Genomic DNA, 14,109 nt, shown 5'->3' with positions numbered 1-14,109 from the left:
CTTACCTCTCTTGCCAAACCTCAACACTCCCTTCATAGGTGCCACTTTCAGAAACATCTTTCCACCTACCTCAAACTCCAGATCATTACGCCTAACATTATCGTAACTTTTCTGCCTGCTAAAGAGTCGTCAACATTCGAGCCCTAATCTTCTGTATTGCCTCGTTCGTGGTTTATACTAACTCAGGTCCTAGTAATTTTCGCTCACCAACCTCATCCCAACACACGGGTGACCTACAACTCTTCCTATAAAAGACCTCAAACGGTGACATGCCAATGGTTACCTAATAACTATTATTATAGGCAAACTCTATCAAATGCAGGTGAGAGTCCCAACTCCATGCAAACTCTAGTGCACAAGCACGTAACATATCCTCCAGTGTCTGGTTTAAATGCTCAGTGTCAGTTTGTGGGTGAAAAGCCGTATTGAAATCCAAATGTACCCAATGCTACTTGAAGGCTCTTCCAAAAGTTGGAGGTAAACAGAGGGTCTCTATCAGACACGATGGACACTGGTACCCCGTGCAATCTTACCACTTCTTTCATAAACAACTGGGCCCATCTACTCACTGAATATATAGACTTCCCTGGAATAAAATGTGCCAGCTTGGTGAGTTTGTCCACTATAACCCAAATTACTGTAAAACCCTTCGCCGTTTGCGGCAAACCTACAATGAAGTCCATCGAGACATGCTCCCACTTCCATTCTGGTACGCTCAAAGGTTGCAACAAACCTACTGGCTTTTGTCATGGGGCCTTTACCTGCTGACACACCAAGCACTTACTGACAAACTCTGCTATCTTCACTTTCATGTTATTCCACCAGTAGCAACGTTTTAGGTCCTGATAAATTTTGGTATTGCCAGGATGTATTGAAAATGGGGAGTTATGAGCTTCCCATAACAGATCGATATTGAGGTCACTATCTGCTGGTACACATAAACGTCTTCGAAAAGTAAGACCATTATCTGCTGACAAGGAGAACTCACCACCCTACCCTGTTTTCACCTACTGCACTACTTCAACTAAGTAAGGATCACTGCGTTGACCAACAATGATCCTCTGCCTTAAACTTGGTTGTATCGACAATTGTACTAACTGCGCAGACACCTCCCCTACCACCACTGCTATCTCGGCCCGCCCAAGGTCCTTACATAAATGACTTTGTCTGGTGATAAGGGTTGTTGAATGGGCTACCTTCCTACTTAGAACATCCGACACTACATTTTCCTTTCCTGGGTGGTACAGAATCTTGCAATCACAATCCTTCACTAGCTCCAACCACCTACGCTGCCTCATGTTTAACTCCTTCCGAGTGAAGAAGTATTTTAAACTTTTGTGGTCGATGAAAATCTGCATCTTCTCGCCATACAAGTAGTGCCTTCAGATTTTTAAAGCGAAAACAACAGCTGCCAACTCCAAATTATGTGTGGGATAATTTAGTTAATGGTTCTTTAGCTGGGGAGAGGCATAAGCAACTACCTTACATTGCTGCATCAACACCAACCCTCTCTTGGAGGCGTCACTGTAGATAACAAAGCCACCCGTTCCATCTGATACGGTGAGAACTAGGGCCATAACCAACCTTTGCTTGAGATCTTGGAAACTATCCTCACAAGCCTTACTCCAAATAAAGGAAGCTCTTTTTCTGGTCAACCGGGCCAGAGAGGTGGCTATACGGGAAAAGTCCTTCACAAATCGACGATAATAGCCTGCCAACCCGAAGAAACTACGTACCTCTTCGATTGTGGTAGGACAAAACCAACTCGTGACTGCCTGATCTTTGCAGGATCAACAGATACACCTTCCTTAAACACCGTATGCCCTAGAAAGGACACTTGCTTCAACCATAACTCGCACTTGGAAAACTTAGCATGTAACCGTTGCACCCTCAAAGTCTCTAGAACCTTTCGTAAATGTTCCTCGTGCTCCGCCTCTGTCTTGAAGTAAACCAAAATGTCATCTATGAAGACTATCACAAAGGTGTCAAGAAATTCCTTAAACACCCTATTCATCAGGTCCATGAATACTGCAGGAGCATTCGTCAACCCAAATGACATCACGACGAACTCATAATGCCCATACCTCGAACAAAAAGTTGTCTTAGGAATATCACTTTCCTTTATCCTCAACTAATGATACCCCGACCGAAGATCAATCTTAGAAAACACCGTAACTCCCTGAAACTGGTCAAACAAGTCATCAATCATGGGAAACAGATACTTGTTTTTTATAGTCACCTTGTTTAGTTCCCTGCAGTCAATGTAGAGCCATAATGACCCATCTTTCTTTTTCACAAACAGCACCGGTGCATCCCAAGGGGACACACTAAGGCGTTTGAAACCCTTATCTAACAACTCTTGCCACTGAACCTTGAGTTCCTTCAGTTCTGCTGGGGCCATTCTGTACGGAGCTTTCGAGATAGGAGTTGTGCCTGGCGCCAACTCGATAGTAAAGTCTTATCTCCCGTTGCGGCGGTAGACTTGGGAGTTCCTTCGGAAAGACATCCGAGTAGTCACGTACCACTGACTCCAAAATCAAGAAGACCTTAGGCTCTATAGTGTCGAAAACACTAGCCAAGATACTCCAAGTACCCTGGTTAAGCAACCTCTGGGCTTTCATGGCAGAAATCACTTTGGGTAGGACCACGGCCCCCGCCCCTTTAAATTTAAAGCTGGCTCCCGTGGGAGGGTTAAAGATCACCTCCTTGCAAGAGCAGTCTATACTGGCATGGTTAGCAGCTAGCCAATCCATGCCCAAAATCACATCAAAATCCCACATGTCCAAGACTATTAAAGTCACATCCAGGGTATGACTCGCTACTTCAATCTGACAACACATAGTATAAAAGCTTTAGTTCTAACATGGCATGCTTAACAAACAACGATGATATAAACGAATGGGATGAACCTAAATCAAACAATACTAGCGCAAAATGCCCCAAGATTGAGAGCACACCTGTCATAATAGTACCTGCTTTCTCGGCCTCCTGTCGGGTGGTAGAGTAAACACGACCTTACTGATATTGAGGCCTACCCGAACTCTTCTGATCACAGCCTACAAATTGGTTCTGAAAACTGAACGTGCTTCTAATAAGACATCTATCTATCGAGTGTCCTTCCTGCTTGCAATGAAAACAAACCCCGATGCCTGCCAAACACCAGCCCCAGTGACGTTTTCCACACGAGCTACACATCGGTCGCATTCTCTCCACCATACCCACCTCGGCAGCCTGCTGCCTAAAATGTCGAAGCGGTCTGTCTGAACCTTGAACCTTCTGATGAGGGTGAGGCTCGAAAGCCTTTTGATCTGCCTTCCTCTTTTGACCTGAGGAAGGTTCTGCCTCAAACGCTCGTGAGAACTCATCTCCTGACTGTGGGTCCACCTCAGTTGCCAAGCAAAGTGCCTCAGCATGAGTGGTTGGTTTGAATGCTCACACGATACCTCGTATACTGTCCTTTAGGCCTTGAACGAACCTTTCTGCCCTCATGGCTTCCGTGGCAACTAACTCCACGGCAAAAGGGGATAAGGTGTCAAACTCCTGGTCATACTCCTCCACTGACCTGTGTCCTTGCCTCAGCTATAAGAACTCCTTCTGCTTATTGTACCTTAAGTTGGCAGAGAAGTACTTCACATAAAAGCGCTCATTGAACTGCTCCCATGTCACTAGATCCCCTCCTACACCCAACATCTTTTCTGCCGACTGCCACCAAATCTGAGCCTTGTTGGTAAGCATAAAAATGTCACACTACACCTTTTGATCTTCTAGGCATTTCATATAACAAAAAATCATTTCAATCGAGGATATCCATAATTCTGCGTTGGTAGGGTCCTTTAGTGACCCATTGAAGGTGTTGGAGTTGTACTTCCTAAAATCTCGCAAATGCTTGGCCTCCACCGAAAGGCCTGACATGCTTTGGTTCTGGATCATGTTCTGAATCTGGACTTGCGGCACCTGATCCTGTGGTGGTGGTGTCTGATGGAACTGGGCAAACTGGGCTAGTCGTTTATCCAACATGTCCTTCACCTTACCCAACATAGCTGATGTAACTGCTTCCCCAATAGTGGCTGCCCAATCGGTAACCTCTGCTGGAGCGACGGGGAGGGTTGCGTCTGTGGCAGCGTGGCCGTGTGCTGAGCTCTACTTCGTGTTCGGGTTTGCAGCCACCCTGACCTTGAGGGGTCCCTAGGCGGCAAGAAATCCTCTGGTACCGGAGGGTCCTGAACTTGTGCATCATGAACTTGTGGATCCTCATCATGAGCATCTTGATCCTGAACTGGTGGATTCTGCTCTTCGGGAATGTGCCCCCTTCCAGTGACCCAATGACAGCCTCTTCCCCTAACACGAACCATTTTCCTGACAGTTATTTACAACTACCCCTTAGCTATTTTCCCTACTAGTACAAAACACATCAATTGCAATCATAACTGCTACTAACTCGGGTGCATATTATTCTAAATACATTTCATAAAGGACATACTTGGCGAAGACGAAGAATCCGTTTTGCCAAAGGAACAATCTGGACTTACATAATAAGTCAGTCTACAGAACCCTAAAACACGGGCTCTGATATCAACTGTAACAACCCTAGGACTACTAAAAAGGGGACCATGCATGCATAAATATTCTCATTGAGGAAATTAAAATAGAATAATCATGATTTTGAACTGCTTTAAGTATATAAGAAAATGTTCTGACATCATTTCAAAATCTTAAATCGTTCAACCCAGGCATCCTTTTTAACAAGAAACAAATTATATATATAAAAAAGAATTAAATTAAATTATAATAAAACCATGAATGAAATAAATAAAATAAAATAAACAAAACAAAAAAAAAACATGCGAAAATATAAATGGTCAAATGCGAAAGCGAATTTTTGGTTCCTTTGGTACTGTCACGGATTCCTTTTGTCAGTCGCCCGAGTGTCCTTGCCCTTACCTGAAAAAAAAATTAAAGATAAAGGTTGAGTATAAAATACTCAGTAAGTGATCCCATTATCGAGATCAGACTATGCATACACGAGCAAAGAAAGATAGCCCGTGGCTCATACAGTTACACCGTTTTTTTTATGATGAAAGGAAAACCAAAAGACGTACTATCTTGCCTTGAAACACATGTCTAGCGACCGTAGGCATACCGTCAAACATGATAATAACATGAATGTGAACCCGTCAACCCACGCATGTTCAGTGGCCCGTAGGCACACCATCAAACATAATAATAACATGAACGTTATCTTGTCGGTTCACCCATGTCTAGCGGCCCGTAGGCACACCGTTAAAACATGAAACATGAAAATAAAAGTAACATGAACGTAAACCTATCGGCTCACGCATGTCTAGCAGTCTGTAGGCACATTGTTAAACATGATAATAACATGAACGTTAACCTGTCGGTTCACGCATGTCTAGCGGCCCGTAAGCACACCGTCAAACATAATAATAACATGCGTCAAGGCAAGACAATAAACCGCTCTACTGGTCTATTCATGCATCACATACATAATATCAGTAGTGATTAGAAATTTTAACATGCTCATAATACTTGTAACTACCATGCAACTAGCAAAACATAATGTCAAACAAAATCATGCTCCAAAGTCCACCAAGTAACTTGATAGGTCTAATCTAGATCGCCTAGTACGAAGGCACCGGTAATAATATCACTTATCTCAACTTGGTCTAAAAAATCTGCACAAATAGTTCCTTAATAGTCCTTGAATAAAACTCCAATCAACCCTAAAACATAATCACAAGTTTAGTTTAGCAACTATAGCCTAGGAAGCGAGTCAAAATTAAGTAAATCCTCGGGGTCCAAGTCCGAAGGATAACCAACCAACTTACACAAAACTTACCCAAACTAAAACTCTCCAATGAAAAGAATGGTATTTTCTTTGATAGCAACGCCCCGAAATCTTCAAAAATCCAAATCCCAATCTAAAAAAAAATAATGGCGGTGAATAGTGGGAGAAGCAAAACTGGACAACGGGGCTGATGTCGGCAAGGCGAGCGACGGCATTGTTGTGGGGCGACAGAACGGCAAGGACGCGGCGCTGCTCGTGACGACAAGGTGCAGTGAGGCTTGCGGCGGCGAAGTTGGTGACAGCTAGAAGGCGAACGGTGAGGTGATGGCGACGGCTAGGGCTAGAAGAAAAAGAAGAAGAAGAAAAAAAAAAAGAGGGGGGGGGGAGGGGGCTGTTGTGTGCGTGGTTGAAGGGAGAGAGAGAGAAAAAAGTTTACTTTTCTCTTTTCTTTTTTTTTTCTTTTTTTTCCTTTTTTCTTTTCTTTAACCCTTTCCATAAATATATATAACCAAATTAAACTCTTTCCTTTTCCTTTAAAAAAACAAATTCCTTAATTATCTCCCAAAATATATATATACTTATATATATTTTTTCCTCTTCCTTTTAAAAAAGAATCTAATAAACACATTTAATTATCTCCATAGATAATCAAATCTCCCAAAATATATGCCAAAATAAAACTCAATTAATTCCAAATATTAAATCATATTTTAGCTTAGCCAAAAATATATCTCATATAATTTATCCAAGTAGTCAACATTAAAAAAAAAAAAAAAAAAAAAAAAAACTTAATTACAAAATAAATCAGGATGTTACATAAACGATCGTGCAGTGGCAAGCTAAATGATTGTACAATATTTATTAAACAATTGCATAGCTTTTGCTAGATGATCACTTAGCTTTAGCTAAACAATTGGGCATCAACCTATACGATAGGTCTCCCCCATCTCCCACTTGACTAGTCATGTATACGATCGGTGTTTCCTCTTTCATTTGCCTCATACCAAGTCCGAATAGAGCACACCCTCTGAATTTTCACACCGAGAATACCAAGGTAGCCTTGTTGCTAGTGTCATACTCAACTCGACACTGTCGAGGTGCTGTAGAGGCCATTTGTGCTGCTGAGGAGGTCGTGACCAAGGCAATCATTGAGGACGAGTGCAAAGTGTTTGTGTTGTGTTGGGTTGTGTAGATCGAGCGTTTGAGGTTGCTGTTGTTCGAGCGATCGTGCGTAAAGGAGTGTGGAGACGGATCTTCAAATGTTCGTAGAGTTTTCTCTTTGTTCTTTTGAGTTATTCATGCTGTAATTTATGTATTAATTGTATAACCGCTTGTTTAAAGTCGATTGTAAATGTATTGTTCACTCATGATTGTAATTTGGAATGTTCTTATTTTCGCTACTCATGGAAATCTCGAGTGTGATTTCCTTCAGTACGGACTCCTGGTTTTGAATAAGGGATTCTACCCTCTCAGTGGCTGAGAGGGACTCCGTTTATTGGTAGAACCATAAACCATTTTTTTATTAGAGGATCACTGGAGACTTAAGGAGCAAGATGTATTACACAGGTAAAATGGTAATTTTGATTTAGCTATTAATACGAACAACCTGTGAATGATCGACTTACTGATTATGGTTAAATCAAGTGGACAAAAATACATCTACAGTGAGGAGAGTGCAACTACAAAGCTATAGTGGTATGTCTCGGTAGTTAACAAGATTGATTAATTCGGTTTAAAGAGTTTAACAATTGATCTCAAATTGTTTAAGCTCATGGTTTTTAGGTCCATTAGGTCCATCTACTAGCTCATAAAAGAATTAAACCTTAGAATAGTGTGTTGACGGAATTTGAAATTTCCAAGCTCAATTTAGAGTTTGGATTGTTATAATTGATGTTTAATTATCGAATTAAACGTTACAGTTTTAGAGAGTTGACAATATTTAACTGTGATTGAGATATTTTAATAAGATGTTATATTAATATAATATTTGATATTAGTTTATTAAATTTTAAATTGGTTTATTAAATTTTGAATTTATGAAATTAGTTTATTAAATTTTAACTGTGATTGAGATATTTTAATAAGATCCTTAGAATACTGTGATTGAGAAATTATCCAAATTGGTTTATTAAATTTTGAATTTATGAAATTAGTTTATTAAATTTTAAATTTATGAAATTCAACATTATAAAATTTATTTAATTAATATTGAATTTGAGAAATTCGATTTTTAAACAAGTTCTTTATTTTCAAATTATTCCAATTTCAATATTAATATTTAGATTAAGAGGAAAGTGGAAAAATCCCCCATTTTCCATTATAAAAAACACCTCATGCATTTATTTGAATGGAAAATGAAGTGCCAATTTCATATGAAGTCTGATTTGCATGCTAAAAAACTATAATATGAGGTTTTGAATTCATTTTTTAGGGCATGCAATCTGAAATTTTAAAGAGAAAAATTATGGAATTTTTCCTCTTCACTCTAACTCTATTAGTAGAGAAGACACTTGTGGTGGTCTACTATAGTGATTCGAGAAGAATTTCGTGGTGAATTCAGTCAATTTGGGAGAACCATCAAAGGTATTTACTTGAATCCCTAATATACTAAAACCTTGTACGTGCATGTTTATTAACTAAAATTGATATAGTTAGAGTGCTTAAATTCTTAATTCCTTCTACATGTTGAATGTCAACTCTAACAACTATATCGTCCTTGCATGTCTTAAATATTGTTAGAAGTGAAAGTTGTCCCTACAAATCAACACGAGCCCTTTCAGCATACTTTGTCTCACTTACATGCACCATAGGAAAATTCCCAGGAGGTCATCCAACATAGGATTGCTTCAAGCTAAACATGCTTAACTTTAAAGTTCCTATGGTTGGGTCACTGAAAAATAAGGTGCACCTTGTTGGTATAGGTAGTAACAATTCTTTTAAACCTTTCCTAACCATACTTTCATATCCTCAAGATCCTTCTCATTCGGATGTGATATCGGTTCATTAATGTACCTCTCCTGAACTCGGGTCATTACATGGTATATGTGACTTAGTTACTTTATTTGCATTTATAAATGCATCTGGTAATTTATTTGTTATATTTTGCAAATGAATTTTTTTATGAACTTTAAGTTCACATTGATCTGTACAATGATCTAAATGAGATAATAACGATACATTTCATGTAATTTCGTTCTCCAAATTCTTAATTCCTCCCCTAATATTGGAAAATTTGTCTCAATAAAATGATAATCAACAAATTGTACAGTAAATACATTACTCGTCATGGGTTCAAGATATTTAATAATTGATGAGGAATAATATCCAACATATATTCCTAATCTCTTTTGAGAACCTATCTTATGCATTGTGGTGGGATAGTTGAAACATATACTGCACATCCAAAAATTCTCAGATGAGAAATATTTGGCTCATGGCCATAGGCTAATTGTAATTGGGAGTACTTATGATAAGCTACTGGTCTAATGCATACAAGTCGCTACATGCAAAATAACATGTCACCATATAGATGTAGGAAGCTTGGCTAATGGTCTTGCAATTAATTGCAAACGTTTTATAGATAATTATGCTAAACCACTTTGTGTATGAATATGAGCTAGATGATATACAATACTTGTCCCAACTGACATACAATAATTGTCAAAAACTTGGGATATAACTTCATCGGCGTTATCAAAACGAATGATCTTAGTCGAATAATAAAAAAATTTGTGCTTTTAACTTAATTATTTGAACAAATAATCTTGCAAATGCAAGATTTCAACTTGATAATAAACATACTTGTGACCATCTGCTATATGCGTTTATTAATATCATAAAATATTTAAATGGTTCACTTGGTGGGTTAATATGTCCATATATATCACCATGAATTCATTATAAAAATGCAGGTGATTCAATTCCCACTTTAACGGGTGAATAGTTTAATAATTAATTGCTAAGAGAGCAAGCATCACATGATAATTCATTAAATTGATAATGCTCTTCAATGGGTATCTATTTGAATTCTCAATAATTTTTCTTGTCATTATAGACCCAATATGACCCAGTCTATCATGCCAAATAACAAATATATCTGGATTCATGAACTTCAGGTTCATTATTGCATATGTTTCAATTACTCATATATGAGTATAATACAATTGATAAGATAAAGCAGATAACTATTCCAATATACTTTTTTCATTTGAGACAGTAGAGTTAATATATAGATACTCCACATTATTCTTGCTTATCAATCTCATTATGAAAACTATTACAACGTATATCTTTAAGACTTAGAAGATTTATCTTTGATTGACTAAAGAAAAATACATTATGAATTGTGAATTTTATCCTTCTAGGCAAAATAATATTTGTTTTTCCAAACCTTTAATCAAGTTTGGATATTGTATTTACTTTTGCTTTTAGCATTGTCAATTTGGAAAAGTATTTTTTTATTTGTAAGTATTGTGTGCGTAGTTGCATTGTTGGCTAGACATAGATATTCTTTGCTCATTTTTTAACCACCTAATAAATGAGAATGAATGTTTCTTCAGCGAGAGAAGCGATAGGAGCTTGTGCTGATAAGTGTTGTGAAATTAAGAAATACAACAAGAACATAAATATGAAAAAAAAATGATATAATAATAATAAATAAATAAATAAATAAAATATAAAATAAAAAAGTGAAATTGGATAATATGAAATTTTGAATTGGATTTTCTCACCCATGTGTGTTCTTTCAAGATCCACCAAATGTCATTATTTATAGGCAAAGTGGCAAGTAGAATGTGGTACACTTACACAATGGTGGTTGAGGATACTATGCATGAGCATCTAACACCTATTCATAATATTCGGTCTTTTTTTTTTCTTCTTTTTATGCTTTTAATTTTTGTGTATTGATTTTCATATTACAATATACATTTATTATAAATACTTGAATAGAGATGTCCAATTTTTTGCTCCACTCATTATCCGATTAGGCGGATAATGGGGAAAGAGTGCGGAAAATTTTTTTCCATGAGCTAAACGAGCATAGGGAATGCATTCCCCGACCTTCTCTTCATCCTCGCCCCCGCCCCGGTTAGCCTCTGTTTATCTATTCAGTATAATCATTTAATGTTATGTTATTGTTTTGTATAAATATTACATTTAAATTTCAAGTTTGATTGTTTATTAGAGAAGATAATGAATATATTTAAATCGAATATTTAAATTTAGATTATATATATGAATAATTTGATTTTTATTTATTTATTTATACTAAAAGTTGATTAGTTTTTTAGGCAAAATTTTGAATAATTTATCTTTAAATTCAAATTTTCATGTAAAACTAATCCTAATAAACAATTTAATGATAGAGTTAATTATTTAATAAAAATTTGCCCATATTAGTAAGTTAAATTAATTGATTTAAAAAATATATATATAGAAAAGACTTCCCGCGAGGAACCCGATCCCGTCTCGATCCCCGTGAAAAATTTCAGAATGAAATGGGAGAGGAGATGGGGACGAGGAATGACATTCTCAGGCCCGCCCTGCCTCATGGACATCTCTACACTTGAACCTATAGTCAAAATGTTAAAACAAAACTACTATTTGAGATCTCTCTAATAACAATTTGGTTTTTGATTTTTGGCTTTTTAAAATTAAGGTTATAGACATCATTTTTGTTTACAAGTTTATTTATTTTATTTTCAAAGATAGAAAAATAACAAACTGTTTATATATATATATATATAAACTGACAAACACTAATATACTTTTATTAACCTCCATCAATGATCGACTTGTATCAGTTTCTATCACCGATAGCATCAATGATAGACTTTTTCTATAGCTGATGACACTGATAGACTTATATTAGTTCCTACTAATAGACACCGATAGAATTCTATCAGTCTCTATCAATTATAGACTTCTATTAGTTCTTACTAATATACACCGATACACTTTAATCAACGTTTACTAGTGATAGACTCGTATCGGTTTTTATCACTTATAGGCGTAATAGACTTCTGTCAGCGTTGATTATGATAGCCATTGATAAAAATATCTATCACAACTATCTAAAATCAATAAAATTTTCAATAACAATGTCTTGTGTATGTATCATAAACTATCTAAAAGGAAGAAACAAAAAAAAAACTACATTCAACTAGCAACAACATAATTGTATCTATTGATAGGCAATTGATACTAGCTGTATATCATGGATAGACAATGATAGTCAACTATCAGTGTCTATCAATGATGGATAATTATAGTGTTCTATCACTTGGTCTTCCATTGTCTATGATTATCATTCTAATTACTATTTTGGAACTAGCAACAAAACTACAAAAAAAACTACTATCAGTTTGTTCTATAATTTGACCTTCCATTGTCTATCATTGTTACTCTAATTAACATTTTTGAGCTAGCAACAAAACTATAAATAGAGAAGAAGAAGAAGAAGTCTGAAGATGGAGTAGAAGAAAATAAATAAATTTTGCTATTCGTGCAAAAAAATATATATATAATTTTTGAAAATTCTCATTTTCAAAATTGAAGCCAAATTTTGATTTTTTTTTTTAAAAAAAAAAAACTAATTTTCAAAATATTGTTTTTTTGTTATTAAATTAACTAATTATGTAAATGTTTATACATGAAATAGGAAAACCATGTGTAAAAAATTGTAACAAATGCCAAACCGAACATAACTCAATCGGCATACAAATGTACTAAAAACCACGAAATTTGTATTAGAATCCCTTTGCCTTCAATTGTTCTAAATAAATTGTGAGAAAACAAGTATAATTTTCAAAATTGAAAAAAAAAACGATACGGTTACTAAATTGGGTCTAAGTTTTCAAATTCTGGATTGAGTTTTGAAAATATAAATAAAAAGTGGATAACAAATCATAGAGATCTATGAGTTGAAGAAGTGTTTGTAAGCTTGATTTTCAAAAACTTGTTTTTGTTCTTTAAACTTAATTAAGAATTCAAGTATTTTGTTCGTTGATTTCGTGATTCGAGCTTAGGAGTGTATTGTATAAAATAATTGAAAAAATAAGTATAAGTATGACTGATGTGTTGATGCGTTGATGCGCTAGAGATGTGCAACAGGACGTATAACACTCCTCTATTGACGTTCAAGTTTTCCTAAATCAGATCCAAGTATAAATTCAACGTAGGTTCCTGGTAAGTCCAAGGTCGAACTCAGGGATTCAGATTAAAGCTAACGCAGACCTTGCATTGTAACTGTTGTAAGGATATCCTAAATGTATGGAGAAATGAGTTATTTACACTAAGGTGCTGTGTGTGCAAGAAGATACAAAAGGGTCGAGTAGAGAATGATGGGTCGTGTGAAAATGGAGTTTGATGCAAGTGATATGCATTGATTTAAGTTGGATGTACACGAACAATAATATGATGTGAATGAGATGACTTGTTTATCTCCGTTTATGCGTTAGACTCTATTCGACAGTTCTCAATGCGAATATCATATAATACATATCTCTAGGATGTATGCGTCAAACACAGGATGCAATAAAACACCAGTGCGTCTATATCTAGATATACTAGGTGTTCTAACTTGATGCTGGCTTACTTATTCTCTCGAATAGTTTAAGCTAAAGATGTTTTTACCAATTGATTTAGTTGGCTTAAGCATTCGAAATGGAATTTTGCATGAAGTATAGATGTATCCAACATAAACAAGAAATAAACAATGACAAAGTATGATAGATCAACTATGTGAATTTATAAAAAAAAAAAAACTGATTGTCTTTACAAAACCAATACTTAATCAAATGAAAAGATGAAAGCGATAAGTAAGATGCAATGGAAGGAGTCAAGCCGCAGAGTACAATCTCTTGTCCTCTTTGGCTCAATTCTAGTCGTGTACAACCACTTGTGAAAGAATTGGAAGAAGTGTCTCTCTCGAACTCGGCTTTCTCCGCTCCTTGATCGGCGATGGTGGTGGTTCTCTTCCCTCTTGTTCTTCTTGGCACCACAGTACAGCTCTAAAGATCTAAAAGTAACCTAAGCTAAAACTGAGACTAAAAACCAAGAGTTGAGAACTTGGCACATCTAACTTCGAACTCGGTGGGATTTCTTCTATTTATAGGCGTTGGTCTTCTCCAACTTGATGATGGACAACATTGAATTCCATATCCTGGTCTGCCACCTGACACTCAGATGCTTTTCAGACACTGCCCGCTGCAGGTGTCCATGCTTGCAAGTGGTGATTTGACACAAACAGCCTGAATCAATGAATCTTCCTTGCATTGAATCCATCCGACGCATGCCCCATG

The sequence above is a fragment of the Benincasa hispida genome, chromosome 9, assembly GCF_027475165.1.
Source record: "Benincasa hispida cultivar pf3 chromosome 9, pf3_genome.v1.1, whole genome shotgun sequence".
Taxonomy (NCBI): domain Eukaryota; kingdom Viridiplantae; phylum Streptophyta; class Magnoliopsida; order Cucurbitales; family Cucurbitaceae; genus Benincasa; species Benincasa hispida.
This window is presented reverse-complemented; position numbering follows the sequence as displayed.